Source organism: Polypterus senegalus, unplaced genomic scaffold (assembly GCF_016835505.1).
Source record: "Polypterus senegalus isolate Bchr_013 unplaced genomic scaffold, ASM1683550v1 scaffold_1560, whole genome shotgun sequence".
Taxonomy (NCBI): domain Eukaryota; kingdom Metazoa; phylum Chordata; class Cladistia; order Polypteriformes; family Polypteridae; genus Polypterus; species Polypterus senegalus.
Genome location: NW_024385871.1, coordinates 1 through 21,961, shown reverse-complemented (window position 1 = coordinate 21,961; position 21,961 = coordinate 1). Strand labels below are relative to the sequence as shown.

The following is a 21,961-nucleotide window of genomic DNA, read 5'->3' as shown; positions in this document are numbered from 1 at the left end:
TGCTGTGGCTGGTGCGACACTGGAAGGATAGATGGATAGAATAATTAAACATTACGAAGATATTTCAATGTTCCTTAAAAGTTTTGAAGAATCGGCGTTCTAAGCTTACAGATGGCTTAACGTATATTACAGAGCTGATTTTGTGGCGATTGGGTATTTAGAGAAAGAAAAGTAAGGACAGGAATTGGAGGTTAATACGTTTGAAAGAGACAGTACTGCTGCAATAAAGCATTTCATCGAAGGTCGCACACGGCGCAGCAAGCATCTTGCTTAAGACATGAACAATCACTGTGCCACCGTGTTCCCTTGTTTAATAACATGCTTTAACTCCTATCATCATGAAAATTGTGTCATGTATACATCTCAGTATTTTACTTATTCAGAGAGCTGTAATATCACAAATGTAATGGATTCTGTGTCCTGTCGGAGGAAGAGAAAGAATGGAAGCAAGTAGTGATTCACGCACATAGAAGATCAAATACAAAACAAAGCATTTAATGTGCTACTTTAGTTACGATGGGATTTGAGAAACTAGTAAATTAAACGATTTTAAGATGAAGTTTATGATGTTCTACTTTAATAACAAAATAAACTACTTGATTAAAGTGGAAATTTCGAGATTAAAGTTGACATTTCATGCTTTTTTCACACTGTGTGCCTTTTTTTTTCTTTTTACCCTAAAAAGCTTTGATATGACACTCAGATGGTGGGCTACGATTCGCCTTTTCACAGCAACTTTAATACGTGACAACTTCTTTTTTTATTTCGGGCACTGTGCGACTTTGTGAACTTGAGCTTTCGAGTTTCTACAACAAGTTATGTCACTCGATCAACTTCCTTTTGTTGTTTATACCATTGTTTTGTGTGTACCACGTTTTTCTTTGCCTCCATTTGGTATTCACTGAAATTCTTCTATTTTTCCTCGTACTTATTCCATTGCCTTTTCACAGAACACTGAGCTTGTGGGCCATTTATATTGATTTGCATATTCAAAGAAGCGTAATTCTGAGAGAAGGCGTGGGGCAGCAGGCGAGTGCACGTGCGTTAATTTCCACTCTGACCGGGATTTATGTAGCAGAAGAACGTGGAAGTTGGCAAACGCACAGATTTATGCATCTGGATATTTCTGTGCGCAAGTACATTTCCTCTTTTGTGCTTATGTCATGTTATAGTGTGAATTCTACGCACAGTGTTATGCATGAGGCCCCAGGAGTCTAAAGACTTGGACCTTCGTCCTTTTGCATAGATATCGGGAACGCCACACACCCCTTTCCAGCGACCTCATGACCCCCCATGCTCTCCCAATCCGCCTACCGACTTCATAAGAAGAGTCACCAGAGACATGAATGTCACTGCCAAGGTAAGTAAACCCCTCGACAAGGTCGACACTCTCTCTGCAAACAGACACACTGCTAATGGTTGTGCCCAAGAGATCATTAAAGGCATGGATCTTGGTTTTTATCCAGGACACTCGCAAGCCCAGACACTCAGACTCCTCACTTAGTCTCTCGAGCTCCCCGATCAGAGCCTCCATTGACTCCGCGAAGATCACAGCATCGTCAGCAAAGTCAAGATCCGTGAATCTTTCTTCACCAACAAATGCCCCACAGCTGCTGAACCCACGACCTTGCCCAACACCCAATTCATACAAGCACTGAACAGAGTAGGAGCAAGAACACACCCCTGATGAACCCCAGAATCAACTGGGAAAAACACAGAGGTTCTGCCTCCACTCTGCACAGCACTCACAGTACCAGTGTACAGGTCAGTTAAGATATCCAGCAAACATGAGGGGATCTCACGAACCCTCAGGATGTCCCACAGGGCAGCTCGATCAACTGAGTCAAATGCTTTACGAAAATCAGCAAAGGCTGCAAAGAAAATCTGCCGTTATCCATGTTTGCGCTCCATGAGAACCCTCAGTGCCAGGATGCAGTCGATGGTAGACTTCTTAGGCGTAAAACCAGACTTCCAGTCGCTGGTAGGTGACCAAGTGATCATGGATCCTATTGAGGAAGACCTTAGCAAGGACCTTACCGAGCACTGAGAGCAGTGTTAACCCCTGTAGTTGCTGCAATCCAGGCAATCATCATGTAGTCCTGTAATAACTGAACTGTATCAACATTTGTTTCATTTCCTGTGTCAGACTGTTCATAAATATGTACATCCAAACATTCAGCTACTATTTCTTCAACTTTCCCATTAGCAAAAGCTGAAACATCACTTTCTGAAAAGAAAAAAGACACACTTTTCTTCCTGAAAATACTCACCCCAACAAACACCCCATCGAGCTTTAGACAGAGGGCAAATACTAGTGGAGGGAATTAGAGTCCTCACGGGATAATCCAGACATGTGTTGTTGCTGTAACACCACAGGCACTGTAAATAACATTTGAAAGAGGAAACAAAAAATGTAATATAACAGATTACACATTATTATTTCATTTACTCCTTCAGTTGTTTAATTTAATCAATGCACAGCATTTAGGCTAAGTTTTGCTTTTGGCAAAGTTGATGCTCTAAAAAAAAAAAAAAAATTCATTTCAATTTTGAAGACTGACTTTAAATTGCCTCACATTTTTTTTTAAATAAACATAACTGAAAATGTTTTACAATTAGTGCATAAAAGTATTCCTGTATCAATTTTGTTGTAGATTAGTGCACCAGTTCTCAGGCAGACAGCAGGGTAGTTGGTCTTAACAAGGACTATTAGTTATACAGTACAGCAATCTAATGCTTGTGGCCATAACAGGCAAACAGACTAAAGCCATCTCATCCCGGAAACTAAGGAGGCTCAAACTTGGTTAGTAGTTGGATGACAGAGGTGGAGCTTAATCTTTAAGATAGGCTGTAGTTTAGTGCCACTGACGTGTCTCACAGTGTGCCTGCAGCAAGTTTCTACTCTTATCCTGTTAATCCATCTATACTCTTCTACTCCGTGCCCACAGCCCGTGTAAACTTATACTTATGAAGTCAGTGATCACAACTCCATCTCCTATTTAAGCCAATCAATGACAGGATAGTGACTGCCCAGGAATGACTCCACAAGGCTGATGAATTTTAGCAAAATATTGCAAGGTAAAGAGGTGTCTTCACCACCCCAATGCAAGCAGTCTGCACGGCATCTCTTCTCTCTCTTTCACAGGACCAGTGCACCAATATTTTTAGATTTGGTAAAGCTGTTTACTGTATTTTAGAAAATGGAAAACTAGAACAGAATATACAATGAGGAAGAAAAATTAATATTACCAATCAATTAATTAATAGTAGAAGGCATCTACCTAACATTTCATCTTAATGTTATTAATATACTGTAATATTAATCAACAGCATAAAGCTTTATGTCACTATTGTTCAGTAATCATCATCTTTACTTAAAAAGGTTAAACTTAGTTGTAGATTTGGCCTGCCACGAAGGAAATTCAGCCTTTACATGACTTGGAACCATCTGTGGGTTACTTTCCTCTCTGTTGACCATATATTCTATGTAATTTGTGAGTTACTTTTCTCCTTTTTTTTAAATCTGGATTCAAATGTAAATGTTTCAGTTTTGTAAATGTAAAGTATTCAAAGACATTTTGTTACTTTGCATCAAATCTCAGTATTGCTTTTACATTAAAAAAAAAAAAACATTTAGCATATACAGTACATTTTTGGGGGGGAATAAAGACCAAAACAAAAAACTGTCAATAATCCCTTGTTAAAGTTCCAAAATGCAATATGGCAGAGATTCAAGAAATATCACTTTTAGTTGAAGGTTTTACTAACCAGGCCTAGAGCTATCACACAATATTTCATCACATATTTGTCAATAGTCTGCTATCCTTAAGCATTTTCTTTGAATGACAGATCTGGTCTATTACTGACCAAAAAATCATACTTTGGGATAGCTTTTACCAGGATCCAAGAGAACGCCCAGCTCCGCAACGTTGGATTTATATTACTGCAGGGACTTGTGATATGGTACAACATTTTGGGGGGACATAGCTTTATATCTTTTTTTAAAAATAATAAAAAGGCAACCCCTGCTCTAGTATATTTAAGTAAATATGTACTGTAAGAATAGCCTAAAAAATAATAAGTTCATCAATCAGCTAGGTAAAGAAATTTAATAATTCAAGATTATATTTGGCAAAAATAATAGGAGTGTTTATCAAACATTCTGTTTGTACTTCAAAGCTGCATTTAGTGGACATATTGTAACTTGTGGTCATAAACAAATGGCCAAGTATTCTTCAATTAGTGTCTGACTGTACAACCACTATTAATATTTCCAAAACAAACACCATCATAGTGTGTAGATTTCATTTCCATCCTATCAAAGAGGTCAGTAAATTTCATGCGTAAGGCATATTCAGAGAAACCTTCCCCAAATATTGTTGTTTTTAGCATTCTTACCGATACATTTGTCAAACATTCTTCACAGGAACTCCCAGTATGAACTGTACATGCTAGTGAAAAAAAAAAGAAAATAATCACTGTATTGCCATAGTTCAACATTTTCTTCAACACTTCAGAATACACCAAATTTCTAATGGAAATTCCCTAACCCTTTTCCCCACACAAAGATGGTCACAACCTAGGATTTTAATTAATTTGACTGAAAATTTTATAAATCAGTCTTTTCCACAAGACAATGTGACAAAGAAGTTGGATGCAATTTTTAGCCGTGGCAACAGATATTTATTAGAGTTAAGGTCAGGACTCTGACTTGGCCAATCAAAGACATCAGTCTTCTTAATTTTAAGCCATTCCATTATTTGCTCTAGTATTATGACTAAGAGTCACTGTCTGGTTAAAAGACATATGCCCTTCCAAGTTTAAGGTTTCAAGCACAGGGGAGCAGGTTTTCTTCCAAGATCTGTCCGTACTATGTACCATTCATATTCCCTTTACTGCTGGCCAGAGTGCCTACCCAGCTGCTGAAAAGCATTTTGATTCTGCAACCACCACATTTTAAAATGGGGATGTTACTTGGCTGAGGTGCATTGTTAGATTTATGCCATGCATGCTGATTACTGTTCAGGGCCAAATTTTGCCCTAAGTGACATTTGGGAAATTCTTTACAAGCAAGGTCAAGGGCTTCATTCATTTCCTACGCAGGTAAAGTCCATCAACAAATTGGCTGAGCTTGTAAGAAAATACACCGCACAAGAGAAAAGTCGGCTCTATATTTATAAAGGACATGCATGCTTTTTAAAATCATTGAATTTTGACTTTTCCTTTTCTGTAAATGGTTGAAATGTTTTCAATTTGTTTCTTCTTTGTGCTATACTCCTTTATAGGTATTTATAATTTCAAATGGAACGTGTTTCATAAGGGCAAAGATGGAAAGATTGCCATAAAGATTACAACAGCAAAGCTACAACACAGGAATACTGGCAAAAAAGGAACAGCTTGTCGTACCTGTGGATTAGTAAAAACAAAAGCTATAAGAATATGTACTTTTATACAGCATTAAAAAAATTATTCTATCGCGGAAAGAAAATGCACAAAATCTGCAGTAGGTGCAAAAAAAAAAAGATCTAGACAATCTCTTAACACTGGGCAAAAAATGCAGTTTCATGTTGACAACTGAAAAGTGTTACATGCCTGTAAAAGGATAATTAATACTAGTGGTGTTAAAACATTTTGGCTATTTTTCTTATCAAATAACAGAAAAAAAAACTGTTTATTTCGCTAAACAGTTAAGAGATACCCAGTATCTAATGCCCTGTTTGAAAAGTAATTAGACCCTTGAACTCTTGAGATGTGGAACTGCAAACAATTTGTTTTTGTGGTTTATCAAGGCAATATACAAGTATTCAGAGTTACTGTTTCATACAGAATTTTTATCCGCATTGTAGAATCTTAGAATGAATGGCTCACTTCAGATCTAGCCACAATATATCTGTGAAACTTAAGTCTGAACTTTAATTCATCCTAAAGGTCTAAATTTCTTATTTCTACATTTCTTACAATGCAGAATTGCTTGTTTATTTAAGATCACTGTCTTACACATGATGCATCTGTATTTCAGCTTACTGAGTGGATGAATGGATAGAGATTCTCCCAGTATCACCTGATACAAATGCAAATTCACCACACATCAAATGAAGACAAACCCTCCAGGCTTTCCGGCTATATAAATCATCATCAAACCATAATAATACCATCTTACCATCTTCAAATTTGACAACTGGTATTCTTGTGGGGGAATACAATGTCACTTCTTATCCACATCTAATGGGGCAATAATGATCAAAAAGCTTTTCTTTTAACTTATTGTTCAAGTAACAGTATTCCTGAATCATCCAGGTCTTTCTAAGCAGACCTGAAGAGATGAGTGAAAACTGTGCAGTTTCCTTCATCACGGGTTCAGCAAAATCGCTGAACTCTGCGATATGCATTGAAGTCAATTTGTAATGAGAAACTGAACTAGTTTTCAGTGGATTATAATGGTGCAAAAAAGGTTCAAAAGTTCCACAGTATTAGGGAAGTGTCTTCCAACTATGCTGGGCTGATTATTGTGGGCAAAACATTTATCTGAGCTGCAAGACAGCAGTGCTAACCAGTGTGCCACCTTACCTCAAATAACATAAGATGCAGACGAAAGGATACCCACAAACAAAATTCAACAAATAGCCATAAAATAGCAATGAGTGTCTTCATCACACTTAGTAAGCGCCAATCTTGCAGCCCATTGTCTGGGCCCTAAAGCTGCAGCTGGGGACAGATCTGTTCCTTTATTTGAACTTGCAGCCGTAGTGTTGCTGGGTTCCAATCTATCTGTGCAGATACTTTACACTTTTTTCATTCCATCAAGAGACAGAATTACCTTAACTCAAGGAGTGAGAGGGGGTGGCTCCTTTAAGGATTGTTTTGACTCGTGAGGACTGCTGCTGTACAGCCAACTGATAAGGATCAGTCTTATGTAACTGGTGGCAGTAATCATTTTATATAAATAAATAAATAAATAAATAAATAAATAAATAAATAAATGGTATACAGGTGAAAATCTTACTGGATAGGGTCATGATATCACATATGCCTGAAGCATACTGGATAGTGATCTTACAGTAAGCATGCATGAAAGTTTTGCATATGGCTCTGTGAAGTCACATTGGCCTTGCAAAGCATCAAGAAACACTTGGAAAATAAATGTTTGTCTAAGCTGCCTGCACAGCAAAGGTCCATGAGAACATTTGGTGAACAAGGTCACTGGTGAACATAATATATTTGCTTCAAAAAAAAACATTGGCAAGTTTTGTCCAGCAGCAAAAATTGAGCACTTATATTCTTACTAGCAATCAGTAGTAAGAGAGACCTTAAGATTCTTTTAAGTTTTTTGTGACTTAAATTTAAGATGAATATCATCCCAAATTGCTCCATATTTTTAGACAATATCTTCGTGGCTGTAGTTCAGTGTAACACCTGGCCTTTGCAAATGTGTTCATAATCCTTTTCAGACTAATAGACATGGTTTTTCTCCAATGGAGATTTTCAGGAATTTATTTTGATTATGGCATGATATTACAATAAGAAGAAACGTGAGGACCACTGAGATTAAAAAGATGATTTTATTGTATAAATGAATACATATCATACCTAACTGTTTTGAATTTACTAGGGAAAACATTATGGTTACTAAGGGGCTTCACTCGCCCAATCCCCCTCCCACGCGGTATGCGTCAACCACTTCACATCTCTGCCACTTGCGTTGTGAAGAGGGAGGCTAAATACACCCCAAGGAGATGCAATCTCTCCTCCAAAACCCCCTCTTAAACGATGATACAACGGGAAAAAGTTTGTTTTTTATTTAACCTCCTCTTTGCTCGATCAGCTGCTGGATGCTGCCGTGCTGCATGATCTGCATTTCGCGCGGCTCACTTCTGTCATATCACTTATGTCCATATATTCAATTCCTTTTCAGTTTTACCTTTTCATCAATATCGCATTGAATTTTGATTCTGTGTTTGTAATTAACATTGTGACAACACAACCTTATAACTGGCCGAGAGTCAATATTGTTTCTTTATCTCTACAAGAAATGTGTCTGACATAACCACGCAGGACTTAAAGCCTATGATGAATTACAGTTGCAGAATTCTCTTGGTTACTAAATATACAATAACGTGGTAAGGAAACCAGTGGAAATTAATTTGAAATACATTTATGAAGGAGCTAGGAATCATCAGTTCAAATAAACTATTGTTTGAATCTGGATATGCTATTTAGTCATGATAATGAAGTGAAGAGATTCTAGGCTATGGAATTAAAAACAGTACATACATGAAATAATGGGACAAGATAGTTACTAACTAACTGAATGGCTACTTATTGTCTGTTAAATGTGTTTTGTTCTATAGAGGGGAGTTTGCTTCAAGTGGCGAAAGAGACCAAGTTTCTTTTTTCTTCCTTAATCTTGCTAGGTTGTGATTCCTTTATAATACCCTCTCTCTCTCTATCTTTACTTCTCACTCTCAATTCTTTCTTTATAAAGACTGAACTTGAGCTTTCCTTTTCTTAGAGAAACTGACAAAAACTACCTGAAGCTTATTCATTTAGAAATTCTGTAACATACTGTTTACTAAAACTACATATGTATGTCAATTTATAATTTTATAAAGCAGCCAAACAATTTTAACTGAATTTCTAATTATAAGATGTACAAGGTGTGGCACTAGACTCTTTTGGCACACTGCACAGAAATGATTTGTTCTACTAGGTAGACCATTTTTTTAATTTGAAATGATTCAAACAATACAGTCAGATAAATGAACAAAAAAAAAAATTAAACCAGTTTCATCTTTTGGTGCTGGCTAGATTCACAGTCATATAACACTTAAGTTGTTACATTCTCTTGGTTATATTTAAAGTTTTGAACGGAATGCGTTGCTGAAGGGAAGCAAAATGAAAGAACTGCCAAAAAATAAAGACTGTAACAGAAAAAACTATAAAGCAGGAATAGCAATGTTAAAGGAACACCTTAGTGTGCACTTTAAGATTAGTGAAAGTAGAAATTAACACGTTACTACTTGCCTCCTTTTTATTAAGCCAGATCAGTAAACCTTCTGAAAACTGACTTTACTGTGTAATAATGCTATCTGGGAAAGTAAGGGAAAAAACATTATATTCACATTTTGTTTTTGCAGTGTATCTCCTACCAAAATTGTAAGTATGTGTTGCATAATATTTAGCAAATGCAAGTAAGAATTGTACTGTACTCTGTACATTTGACAATAATGACCCTATAACCCTATAAGATACTCACAAGTAATACTAAGCACCAGCATTTCCTTAAAAAGTGGACCTGTCATTTGGCCATACTCTCAGACATCAAAAGAAACTATTCTGTGCCCAGAATAAAAAAATAAATGCAGTGTCCACACGTGCAAAGCTGATAGCATGCAGACACATGCCTTTCATGGCTGCCAAAACTGCACCTCATTAATACTGACTTGTCAGGAGTGACTACTTATACAAATCAATTATTTTGTGTTTCATATTTTTCATATTTGTGATTAGATTAAACCATGTTGTAGAATTCCATTTTCATACTTTATATTAATGACTCTTTTTCTGTTGATCAATGAAAGAAAAAAAAAATGAAAACAAATCCATGGTGGATCAAAATGTGAAAACTTTCAAAAGGGGAGAATGCTGTTTTTTTTTTTTATATATAAATCGGCACTGCATGGCTGACTATACTGCACACTTTTTTTGTCTACTTCTGTAAAACTGTACAAAGAAAACATTTTGCAAGACATACACGTTAATTTATGCATAGACAAATATGTTTAAGGAGTGAAACTTTTTATATACAAACACCATTTATATAATTATTCTATACCATTAAACATCTGGTTACTATTTAGATACAACTTAAGTATTCATTATAACAGACGTGTCACTTTTGAAATGTAGGCTGCCACTGGAATTAAATTCTATGTGGCTGTAGTCTTGATTTGGCAACAATATTCATCCTTGTTAACACAAATATGTAATAACATTGGATTAATCCCATGCAAAATGGACAATATAAATATATAATTCTACAGTTTTAACATCATTCTCAAACCTGCTCAAAGACAAGAGTGTCTGAGTCATCCCTGGCAGTGCTGGGCTCACAAGACAAGCAATTGGAAACTGGAAGAAACTCTAAATAGAAGAGATCTGGCAGACCCAAAGTCACAACCCAATCAGAAGACAAGTTTCTGAGGGTCACAAGCTTGTGTGATAGGCAACATACAGCACAACAGCATCAAGCACAGCTTAACAGAGGTCAATAAAAGCATGTCTTGGTGTTATATATATATATATATATATATATATATATATATATATATATATACACACACACATATACACACATCTGCCTCAGGCGCTAACATCCAGGGTACACAAGATGATCCCCAATTATGGCATGTACTCTTTGTATTACTTGCCGGGTACTATATATCATATTATTTATTGTGACTCAGGCACCGACGCGAGTGGCAGCCTTTCCAGCAGCTCTGTGTATGAATTTATCTTTAAAGTCTTTATCTTTATCTTTCTACCTTTTTTCTCTATTTTTCTTTATTTCACTGTTAACTCCTACCACTTTCTTTTATGTGGACTCATTCCCTGGACACTTTTTACTACCTGGAGATGGATTTTTACACACCGAGTAGTCAACTTCACGCACTGAGAACAAATGCCCGCGCCGGTGTGGTTCCCTATTTACCTGACAAGGTCAGAGGGCAGTATAGTGGCAGCAGAGCCGGCGCTAAGATAAAAGCTAAGCGTCTAGCGAGAAAGTGGCGCTACAAACCTTCGGTGCCTTCTGTGATTCTGGAAAAAGTGAACTAACTACCAAATAAGATCGATGAACTGGTCGCACTGGTGAAAAATGTCAGGACCTACAGAGAATGCAGTGTGTTGTGTTTTAGTGAAACGTGGCTAACAACTAACATCCCAGATGCTAACATGGAGCTACCCGGGTTTAGCACAGTTACAGTGGGCAGAGATGCAAGTACCTGCGGGAAGCAGAAAGGCAGGCTCTATTATAGGAATGAAGCTGGACAGTTTAACATCTGTGGCAGAGCAACGGGCACTGAGCAAGCTCCTGTCAATCATGGAGAATCCAATGCATCCACTGAACAGGATCATCTCCAAGCACAGGAGCAGCTTCAGCGACAGACTGCGGTCACTGTCCTGCTCCACTGACAGACTGAGGAGATCGTTCCTCCCCCACACTATGTGACTCTTCAATTCCACCCAGGGGGGTAAATGTTAACATTATTCAAAGTTATTGTCTGTTTTTACCTGCATTTTTATTACTCATTAATTTTTTTCTTGTATCAGTATGCTCATTATGTGAATTTCCCCTTGGGATTAATAAAGTATCTATCTAATCCAATCTAATCTAAACAGCATATAAACGGCACATGCTTTTTTCACACAACAGCATTTTAAGTGTACTTTGTATCTTGTGACTGCAAAGATGCACAAAACCACATTACAGCAACACAATTTCAACTGTTAAAGAAAAGGTGACAATTGCTATGCAATCCACATACTGTATGTATTGTAAGTGATTGTTAAGAAAAACTGAAAGCTTATTTTTCTCAGTGCACATAGAAACTGGCATATTCTGAATCATCAAGTCACTTGAAATACATGTTTTGTCATTAAAGAGGAAGACATATGAAGACATGGGGAAAATGTGAAAACTTCACAAAGAAAACACCTTAGGTGAAATTTAAAACACGGTGGATTCCATGTTTCCAGCAAGGGTCAGTGTAATTGTTTAAGAAGTTTGGTGAAAAAAAAAAAAAAACTGTCAGTATGTCTAGCATGTAAATTCCAACACATTGTTACACCTTGTTGACAACAAGCTAACAATTGATAATAAAAGATGTTTCAATCAGCAGATCACTGTGGGTAACATCAAAAACAGTCACTAAACACGTTTATCTTTGAAGATGCCTATCTACGGTACTGTATTCCTAAAAACTTCACAAGTGTATAGATATTATATATAATCTATGCACTTTAAGATTAAGTGACCAGTAATGAGACTGAAGTGGGAAATTCCTTAAATAAAGTTCAACAGTGTAGCTACTATACCACTGTGTCATCCTGTCAGACAACTCAAAATTGGCCCAGATGAAAAAACGAGGTTGTGTGTATTTGTTTGTCCAAGACAGACTCCTGACCCATCCAGGAATGATTTCTGAATTACACCCAATACTGCCACAATCCCTGAATGGATAATAATTGATTAAGAAAATTAACAGACAGCTAAAGATGGGAAATGGCCATAAGAGTAAATAACATATAAAAACCTTATCTCAAGTGAATAACCCCTGAACAATCTGTGCTAAAATTTTTGACAAATTAACAGTGTTGCAAAGAAATTAAATGACACACAAACATTACATTCCTAATTTTTTTTTCTTACAATGAAAACAAAAAAATATACTAATGCATTAAAAGGGCTGTAGGCAGAGAACTAAAATGACATATAAAAAAGGGATTTTAACAGTTCCTAAATAACCCGATATGTTCAGAAATCGTTTTGATTGTAAGCATTTTTTAGCGACTTGTTTTCTTCTAAGGCATTTGTCCAGCATGTAATACTATAACGGGGATTACACTGAATTATATATTGTAACCAAATGTAAAAATATCACGTTAGAGAAAATGACATAAAGGGTATTTTTTTATACGCTATGGCTTACATCACATAGTCACTAATAAATGTGGGGGAGAACGAGTACAACTAAATGTAGCTTAGCGACAGTAATGTTAAATGTATTTAATTTCAGTCTGTCACGAAACTTGCATATTTTAAAATTAAAGAGGGATCCGCGTAAAATAAATGATCCGAATTTAGCTCTCTTGAAAACTACGAATTAAATATCATACAAGACACATGCCAAAGAAATGGCATTTATATTGTGAACTCTCTTGAGCGCTGGTATTTGTATTAGTTCGTCCAATTCATATTCGTAAATCTTATCCATCACGTATTCAGTTTTGATCAGAAACGATGAGCCACGGTAAACGCATCGTCTTATATTACGTATAAGATTAGATATTTTGATAACAAACTTCACAACCACAAATTAGTCAAAGTCATAACCCAACATAATCTTCAACAGCAAAGTGGGACGAAAACGATAAGAACAATGACTTTGTGAACTTCATCTGATGTTTCCAAACAAACACCAAAATAAAAACTACTCAAATGGCAACAATGGAATATTAGAATCTGAAACGGACTGTTCTCATAAAAAAAAACTGCAGAGTAAAACATAATAAACAAGTTGCCTGCGTCACGGAAAGCAGCAAAGTAAGCTCTAAACAAAATTAACATTATTCACTTACGTGAGACACCAGATGCTTCAGAAAATAAACAGCAGCCAACAGATAACAGGACGAAAAATGAAGTTCTTAGATATAAAGTTTCTTCGGCAAACATTTTTACTGACGGTTTCTCACATTTATATCTTGTATCCAGTAGTAGTGCAACAGCAAAATCAGTGATCCTTAAATTTTTCGGAGGGGTTTCCGGTAGCTTAAAAGCCTCTCCCCTTAACGCAACACGAGCTGTTCCCTTCCTGATTCTGTTCTCCGGCACCCTCGTGATCAATTACCGCAGGGACTGCCTTACACACCAACAAAACTAACGCGATCATACACGGAAGTGACGTCACAACCCAACTCTCGTTGTGAATAGTGTATAGATTTGACAAATAGGCTGCTTCCTTTATCTCTGTGTAAAGTCGAATATAGGTACGGTGTCGTCTTTGGCAGCTGCGATGTGGATTTTACAGAATCCTCACAGATTTATGTTGGTGCCCCCCACGATATAATGGTGGCTGGTTTTACTGGCAATTACAAATATTACCGAAGAATGGTCAATTTCCTAACGTGTGTCCAGCACTTCCTAGATCAGGGGTGCCCACACTTTTTCGGCGAGTTACTTTTAAAATTGATAAGTCGAAATGATCTACCTACATTAAAAATATATATATACTAAGTATACTTTATACATAAAATGTATGTTGTACATTGCACAACTGAATAACCTTTATAGCACAATGACAATTCAATACATTTATGGTGACTACAGTATTTGGATTTAATAATCGTAATGTGGGAAAAGGCTCACTCGCATATATAAGTAGAGCCGAATAATACAGTCAAGGAGCTTTTGAATTTAGCCGAGTGAAAAATAACGGCTGTCCGATTAACTGCGATTTTAGTTCCCTCTCCTTTCTCTTTCTCAGATCGCTTTTTGGAAGGACGCCATTTTCGTAGTTTTTATGAACAGTTCGAAAGTGCCTTTCCACATTTTCGTTCTTTGGAATAGCAATGATAAATGATAAATTGACAGATAAGACAAACGCACTTCGATTGTGACATTGTGAAAGAAAAAAACCCTCTTCCAATTCCACATCCAGCCCATACCCTCATCAAACATTTTTTTTTAAATCCCTTCTTTAGTCGATATAAATTGGAAGGCTAACTAGATCACGTAGATAGCCGGAGTTTTGCAGTAAGTCGCACATTTGATCGTGCGTGCAGGATGACCAGTGTGTTAAAAGAAAACAGATCTCAGACTGGCCGCCCGGTATGTCAATCAGGAGGCAAAGCCCTAGTGTGTGCTTGGTGTGTGTTTGTGCGCGCCCTGCGGTGGGCTGGCGCCCTGCCCAGGGTTTGTTTCCTGCCTTGCGCCGTGTGTTGGCTGGGTTTGGCTCCAGCAGACCCCCGTGAACCTGTAGTTGGGATATAGCGGGTTGGATAATGAATGGATGGATATATGATAGATAAAATTAATGCAACGCAATCTACTTGCACTACCTTTGCGATCTACAGGTGGATCGCGATCGACGCATTGGGCACCCCTGTCCTAGATAGCACTAATTTTACGAATGTTACGCATATATTCAGCATTATAATCACACTTTGTTGGAGGCATTTGATTTGAAGTTACATGAACGGAGGCTGTGTCTGCAGGTTTTCATTCCAGTCTTGATTAATAACCCATTACTTCTACAATATACAATTAAATTCGTCATTAGATGCGGGAGTCTTCCCAGACTGTCTTAAGACTGCTGTAGTTAAACCCCTACTTAAGAAACATAATCTCGACCCCTCGACTCTTGAAAATTTTAGACCCATCTCTAACCTGCCTTTCTTAAGTAAAATTCTGGAGAAGGCAGTCATTATGCAGTTAAATGACCACCTCAATAAACATGCTATTCTTGATAAATTTCGGTCGGGTTTTAGAACAAATCACAACACAGAAACTGCACTCATTAAAGTAGTAAATGATTTGCGGGTAAATGCAGACAGAGGACACTTATCTGTTCTCATCCTCTTAGATCTGAGTGCCGCATTTGATACCATTGATCATAATATTCTTAGAAATCGCCTTAGTCAATGGGTGGGCCTCTCTGGCAGTGTCTTAAATTGGTTTGAATCCTACCTGGCAGGGAGAAAATTCTTTGTTAGTTGTGGTAATTACAACTGAAAGACGCATGATATCAAATATAGTGTTCCACAAGGCTCTATCCTGGGTCCGCTGCTATTCTCAATCTACATGTTTCCGTTAGGTCAGATTATTTTAAGGCACAATGTGAGCTACCACAGCTATGCTGATGACACACAGCTGTACTTATCAATAGCACCTGATGACCCTGATTCTATTGATTCAGTAACACAATGTCTGACTTGTATCTCAGAATGGATGAATAGTAACTTTCTCAAGTTAAGTAAAGAAAAAACTGAAATCTTAGTGATTGGCAATAATGAATACAATGAGGCTATTAGAAATAAACTGGATACATTAGAATTAAAAGAAAATCTGAGCACATCTCTCCAGTTTTGATGTCACTACACTGGTTACCTGTGTCATTCAGGATTGACTTTAAAATTCTGCTTATGGTTTATAAAGCCTTAAATAATCTCGCCCCATCTTATTTATCGGAATGTCTGACACCTTATATTCCAAATCGTAACCTCAGATCCTCAAATGAGTGTCTCCTTAGAATTCAAAGAACAAAACTTAAAGGAATTGGTGAGACGGCCTTCTGCTCTTATGCACTTAAAATCTGGAATAGCCTGCCAATAGGAATTCACCAGGCTGATACGGTAGAGCACTTTAAAAAAACTGCTGAAAACACATTACTTTAACAAGGCCTTCTCATGACTTCACTGTAATTAAAATCCTGATACTCTGTATGTCCAACTCATTATAATAACTATTCATGGTGGCTCTTAAAACTGTACTAACCCCTACTCTCTCTTCTGTTTTCTTTTCCGGTGTCCTTTTGGTGGTGGCACCACCATCTACTGAAAGCACCGTGATGTTCCAACAATGATGGATGGATTAAAAGACAGAAGTCTGTATGACCATCAACATCAAGTGACTCCATGAGAACCCTAACTACAAAGAGGACTATTTCATTTATGTTAGATAGAATGCCCAGAGGGGACTGGGCAGTCCCATGGCCTGGAACACCTGCAGATTTTTTTTTTTTTTCTCCAGCTGTCTGGAGTTTTATTTGTTTTTTCTGTCCACCCTGGCCATCGGACCTTACTCCTTGTCTATGTTAACAAATGTTGTCTTATTTTAATTTCTTATTTTGTCTTTTATTTTTCTTTTTTTCATTATGTAAAGCACTTTGAGCTACGTTTTGTATGAAAATGTGCTATATAAATAAATGTTGTTGTTGTTAAACATACTTCTTTTGCTTAAATTTTAATTGACCTGTTTTTTTAAGATTCAGAATACTCAGTTGTTTCTTTTTTATTTCCATTGTGGACCCGGCCCGGACACAGACAGGCGGACACGTTGATTTCCACCACCACACGTGTTTATTTTCACAACTATTTACAATATTTACGTAAGTCAGACACAGTCCGTGCACAAAGACCCCAATACACAGTCCTGGCCAACACTAAATCCCTTTCTTCGGGCCGCCTCCACACTCCTCTCGTGGCTTGTCCTTCTTCCACCCGACTCCAGCCTCAAATGAAGGGAGCCAGCCCCTTTTATGCATGTCCCGGATGAGCGCCAGGTGTTTCTGACACTCCCCCGTTGGCCACGCCCCAGCGTGGTGGAAGTGCCGGCTATTCTCCCGGCAGCTCACCGGGTGTCCTTTTTAATCTTCCACCCAGCACTTCCGGGTGTGGCGGAAGTGCTGAGGTAACAGGTCCCCAAGGCATTGGGGCGCCTCCTAGCGGTGACCATGGGCCCCTGCAGGGTGGGGCTTCCATGCCCTCAAACCGTGGCCCCCAAAGCAACCAGGGCGGCGGCCCCCACGAGATCCAGGGTGGGCGCAGACCCACATCCGGTCCCTCATGGCGTCCCGGTCGGGTCTTTGCCCCTGGCATCCCTGACACCATTAACTTGCAGCCTATAGATGACCCTCTAACTCAGGGGTCTCAAATTCAGTAGCAGGAGAGCCATCTTTTCCACTCCAACCAGTTTTCTAATTAAAAGCCAATTCTCAATGTTAATTAATTTTTTAATTAAATTCTATGGCATCTCGGTGCTGTATCGTTTCCAAAGGTTTCTGATTGCAGCATTCAAATGTTTTGTGCAGGTCAATACTTCTTATACTTTAACTTTTTTTTTGTCAGATATTTTATTGAAACATATTATGTAATGAGAAGTCAAGTTAGCCAATAAAAGGCCAATATAACGTGTCATTTTTCTTGACTTTTTATTACATCCATAATGGCTATCACTGTACAACACCCTACTACTACTGAAACATCTTATACTGTATAATGGGCATACAGGTGCAAAGGCAATCAAGTTATCTGATCAACTGAAGGCTTGCTTTTGACTAATTTATTGTTTAGCCACTGGTTAAAAAAGTACATATTAAAGGATCAAAATTTTCAAAAAGAAGTCTTTTAGAAGTCAGTTAAAAGAAGGCAATATAAATTGGTCAGTTAGACACCAGTAATTGGTTATCATTTTAAAAAGTGGCTAGAAGAAAAACCTGCAACCCTCTATTATCTCAGTTTAACACCCCTGTATTACTTAGTGTTGGAAAGCTTAAATTGTATAATAGACTTATAATAGATTTATCTCTCTGTCCGTCCAATTGTACCTCTGCAGTGTGCATTTCTAAATGTGAAGTCCAGGTGCTCGTCAGGTCAGGTCAGGTCGGGGAGCATGCACTGGTACAGTGTGTTGCCACACCCACCACATGATGAAACAGCTCAGGATCCTGGTTGGCAACCCCCCAGGCAGACACACAGTCCAGTCCCACTCTCCGGAAATGACCCTCAATCTGCCGCATCCAGGTGTTATGTGGGTGTCCCCTTGGCCTGGTCCAGCCACTCAGGTCCCCAACAATAAGGATCCTGTGAGCTGGATCACCAGCGCCACATGGCCGATCACTGACACTCCCTCACAATGCAGGTAATGTGCCTCATGTGGGACTCCATGAGCAACTACTCATTCGACACAAAGTCAAACCAGCAGTACCCAAGGATTCTCTGATGAGACACAGTACCAAAGGAATCCAGTCTTTGTCCATGGATAATGTCCATGTCTCGCAACCATATAACAAGACAGGAAGCAACATGACTCTAAAGACTTGGATCTTCGTCCTTTTGCATAGATATCAGGAGCGCCACACACCCCTTTCCAGTGACCTCATGACCACCCACGCTCACCCAATCTGTCTACTGACTTCAGAGGAAGAATCACCAGAGACATGAATGTCACTACCAAGGTAAATAGACCTCTCGACAAAGGCAACATTCTATTGAGGACGAACCTAGCAAGGACCTTACCCAGCACCGAGAGCAGTATTATCCCCCTGTAGTTTCCGCAATCCAGGCAATCCCTTTCCAGATAGGGACGACAAGTCCCATTTTCCAGTCAGTTGGGATGATGTCAGTCTCCCAAATGAAAGCAAAGATTGCTCGCAATGCCAGGAGGACAGCCTTACCACCAGCCTGGAGAAGTTCAATCTGGATACCACAGATCCCAGCAGCCTTCCCTCCCATAAGCTGGTTCACCACCTGTGCAATCTCAATGAAATTGGGTGGTTCACAGCTAATTGGAGGATCAGCCTCAAGAGCTGTGGACCCAGAGATATCCAATATCCTAGCCACAGGATCAGCTTTGAACAACTGCTCAAAGTAGCCAGCCCAGCAGGTCACAAGTGCAGTGTCATCTGTAAGTACCATTCCATCAACCGCCCTGACTGCGACTCTCCGATAGTGTGTCACTTGCTAAAGGATTCCTCTAACAAAGTCTCCTTATCTGCTCTCAGAACCCTCAAAGCCATCCTCTGTTCCCGGTACAGACCAGTGTTGCTATCAAGCCATGTGTTGCGACTTCACTCGATGATATCCAGGGTGCCCTGCAAGATGAAACACCTCCTTCTGGGAACACCGGTAACGCCAACACAGTCCTCAGCAACCTTCAGGGTCTTGTCACGGAAGGTCTCCCACATCACATTAGGATCAGCAGTCGCACCTAGATGTTCAAGTTCCTCACATAAACTGCGTGAAAACTCATTAGAAACAGCCTTATCTTGGAGTCTGGCCAAGTCCAGCCTCAATTTCCTAGTAAGTGGTAGCCTACTGGACCTAAGCTGGATCTTAGCAACACCAAGTCTGTGGTCAGAATTTACAAACTGGGCACTTCTGTAGACCCTGCAGTTTTGCAAGAGCCTCCATCATCTGCCCACGAGGATGTGATCGATCCCTTTACCGCACCACCAGTATTGTTGTACCAAGTCTAGTGATGTGGCATAGGGTGCTGGAACCAGGATCCAGAGATTCGCAGCCCCTGACCTTTTGCAAAGTCAAGAAATATAGAACCACTTTCACCACAATCACCAGAAACCATGGGGACCAATACAATCCTCATAACCAGCCCTTTCAGTGCCAGTGGTTGCATTGAAGTCACCCATGACCAGAGGAGTGTCACCTCACGGGTACCCATCAACCACAGGCAAAGATGTGAATAAATAAGTGATGTCTCCCTCACTGAGACATCACTTACTACTGTTGGAGCATACACCGAGACAACAGACAAGGCACCCAGGGAGTGCTGTAATCTGAGTCTCATAATACGCTCTTTGAAAGGAGTGACATTGGACACCATCGGAAGAAGCCAATCTGCTACAGCAAAAGTTACTCCCCGAGTATGACAGCCATCAGAGTGACCAGACCAATAAAAGGTGTATCCACCTACAAAAATCTGGCCAGACCCAGGTCTGTGCACCTCAGAGAATGCTGCCACTGAAATGTTGAGTTTACGCAGCTCCTCCAACAGCGGAGGAAGATGATTACCATGCTGGAGAGACAAGACGTTCCATGCACCTACCTGGATGGTTTTCCCCCCATCCCCTTCATGATGCAAGCAGGCTTCCTATGGGCGGCTGCAGCAGAGCTACTCCCTCGGAGGGCAAAAAGGAGTCCTTTCTGTCATCTCACAGCTGTGTGAAGTTTTTTTTTTATGGTGGCAGAATTGTCAGTGATTTTGAGTGCCCATGATTTCCCTGCAAGTGGTCGGATGCAGTTTAACATCATACCCAGGACCAATCATAAAGCTCCAGGCCCAGACAACATTTCTCCTTCCACTCCAAGACATTGTTCAGATCAGATAGCACCTGTATTTAGAAAATTTGTCACTCAGTTTTAGGCTCAATGCAAAACAGGCCTGGAGAATCTCAACTGCTTCTTACCAGTCCTGGCCAAAAGGTCAGTTAAGGATGCAGTGAACATGCCTCTCCAATTGGCTGGCCAGTTGTTGCACCCTCAACAATCTTAACCTGAATTGCATCAGCACAATAGAAATAATTGTGGGTTTTAGGAGACAGTTCTCACCTCCTACACCCCTTATTTATAAACTAGCTGTACCCGGCCATGCGTTGCTGTGGCTCAGTCTGGTTAAATGGAAAAGAAAGAAAAGAGAAAGCGCACGTTTCTGTTTAATTTCACAATGCTTGTAGGTATACAATATTATTTGTTGTTCCATTGTGTGTGCAGATATAGAGATTGTCTGGTTTGCCGACTCTAGAACACGCAACATATAATTGTCCATGTGAGAAGCAATCCGTGTCTAGATCTAAACCGCACAATTCTAAAGATTGGCCCTGAGCTTTGTTGATGGTGATTGCAAACAGCAATCGAATTGGGAATTGCAATCTCTTAAATTGAAATGGCATATCTGTTGGAATCATAGGAATGCGAGGAATGAGGACATCTTCACCTTTGCAAGGTCCTGTCAAGATTGTTGCTTCTACTACTTAGCTCATTATTTTTTTTTACTGCAAGCCACGCGCCGTTGCAAAGCTTTGCCTGGTTGATATTTCGCAACATGATAATTGAGACGCCGATTTTCAATTGCAGAACGTGCGGAGGAATGCCTGGCAGATCGAATGAATTCAAAAATTCTTTTGGATAATTAACCGCTTCACCTGCTTACACAACAGTGTCGCCGAACTTGTATGTGACTGCCTCGCTTTGAATGTTAGACTGAATAATATTGTTAAGTTCGTAGACGTCTTCGTTCTTGGCCGCAAGAATAGCTCGTTCACTCAGCCAATCGTGATTCTTAGAATTGGTTTGAATATTGGGAAATACTTTTTGAACCAATTCTTCTTTTGATGTCACTAAATTGCAGAAGTTATGAGGCAATGAAATTCGTCCTGAGGTCAGATCAACTGGCACCTTTCCATTCCCAGTTTCCAGCAATTGATGTGAGAATATCTCAGCTGATCGATCGTTTTGCAGCTGGACACGCATATTTGTAGTTAATTTAAACGTCTTTACATGTCGCCACAAAGTAGAGCATTTCAGGCAAGTATTTATTTCGTCCGCTGGTGTCGATCGAGGAATTACAGGTAATGTTTGCCTGAAATCTCCTGCAAGCAATATTAATGCGTTCCCAAATGGGGTGATGTTTCCACGTAAATCAAGTGAACAACAGCTGGACTTCGTTCAT

General features: G+C 39.2%; 1 long non-coding RNA gene across 1 annotated transcript; it reads right to left on the bottom strand.

Annotated features, from left to right (window-relative positions):
• Positions 1-2,261: 2,261 nt before the first annotated feature.
• On the bottom strand, positions 2,262-13,623 carry LOC120522479. The gene is made up of 3 exons (XR_005632395.1): positions 13,357-13,623; positions 4,399-4,451; positions 2,262-2,379 (listed from the first exon to the last, which is right to left on the bottom strand). It is a non-coding gene; the product is annotated as an uncharacterized LOC120522479 (long non-coding RNA).
• Positions 13,624-21,961: the final 8,338 nt, after the last annotated feature.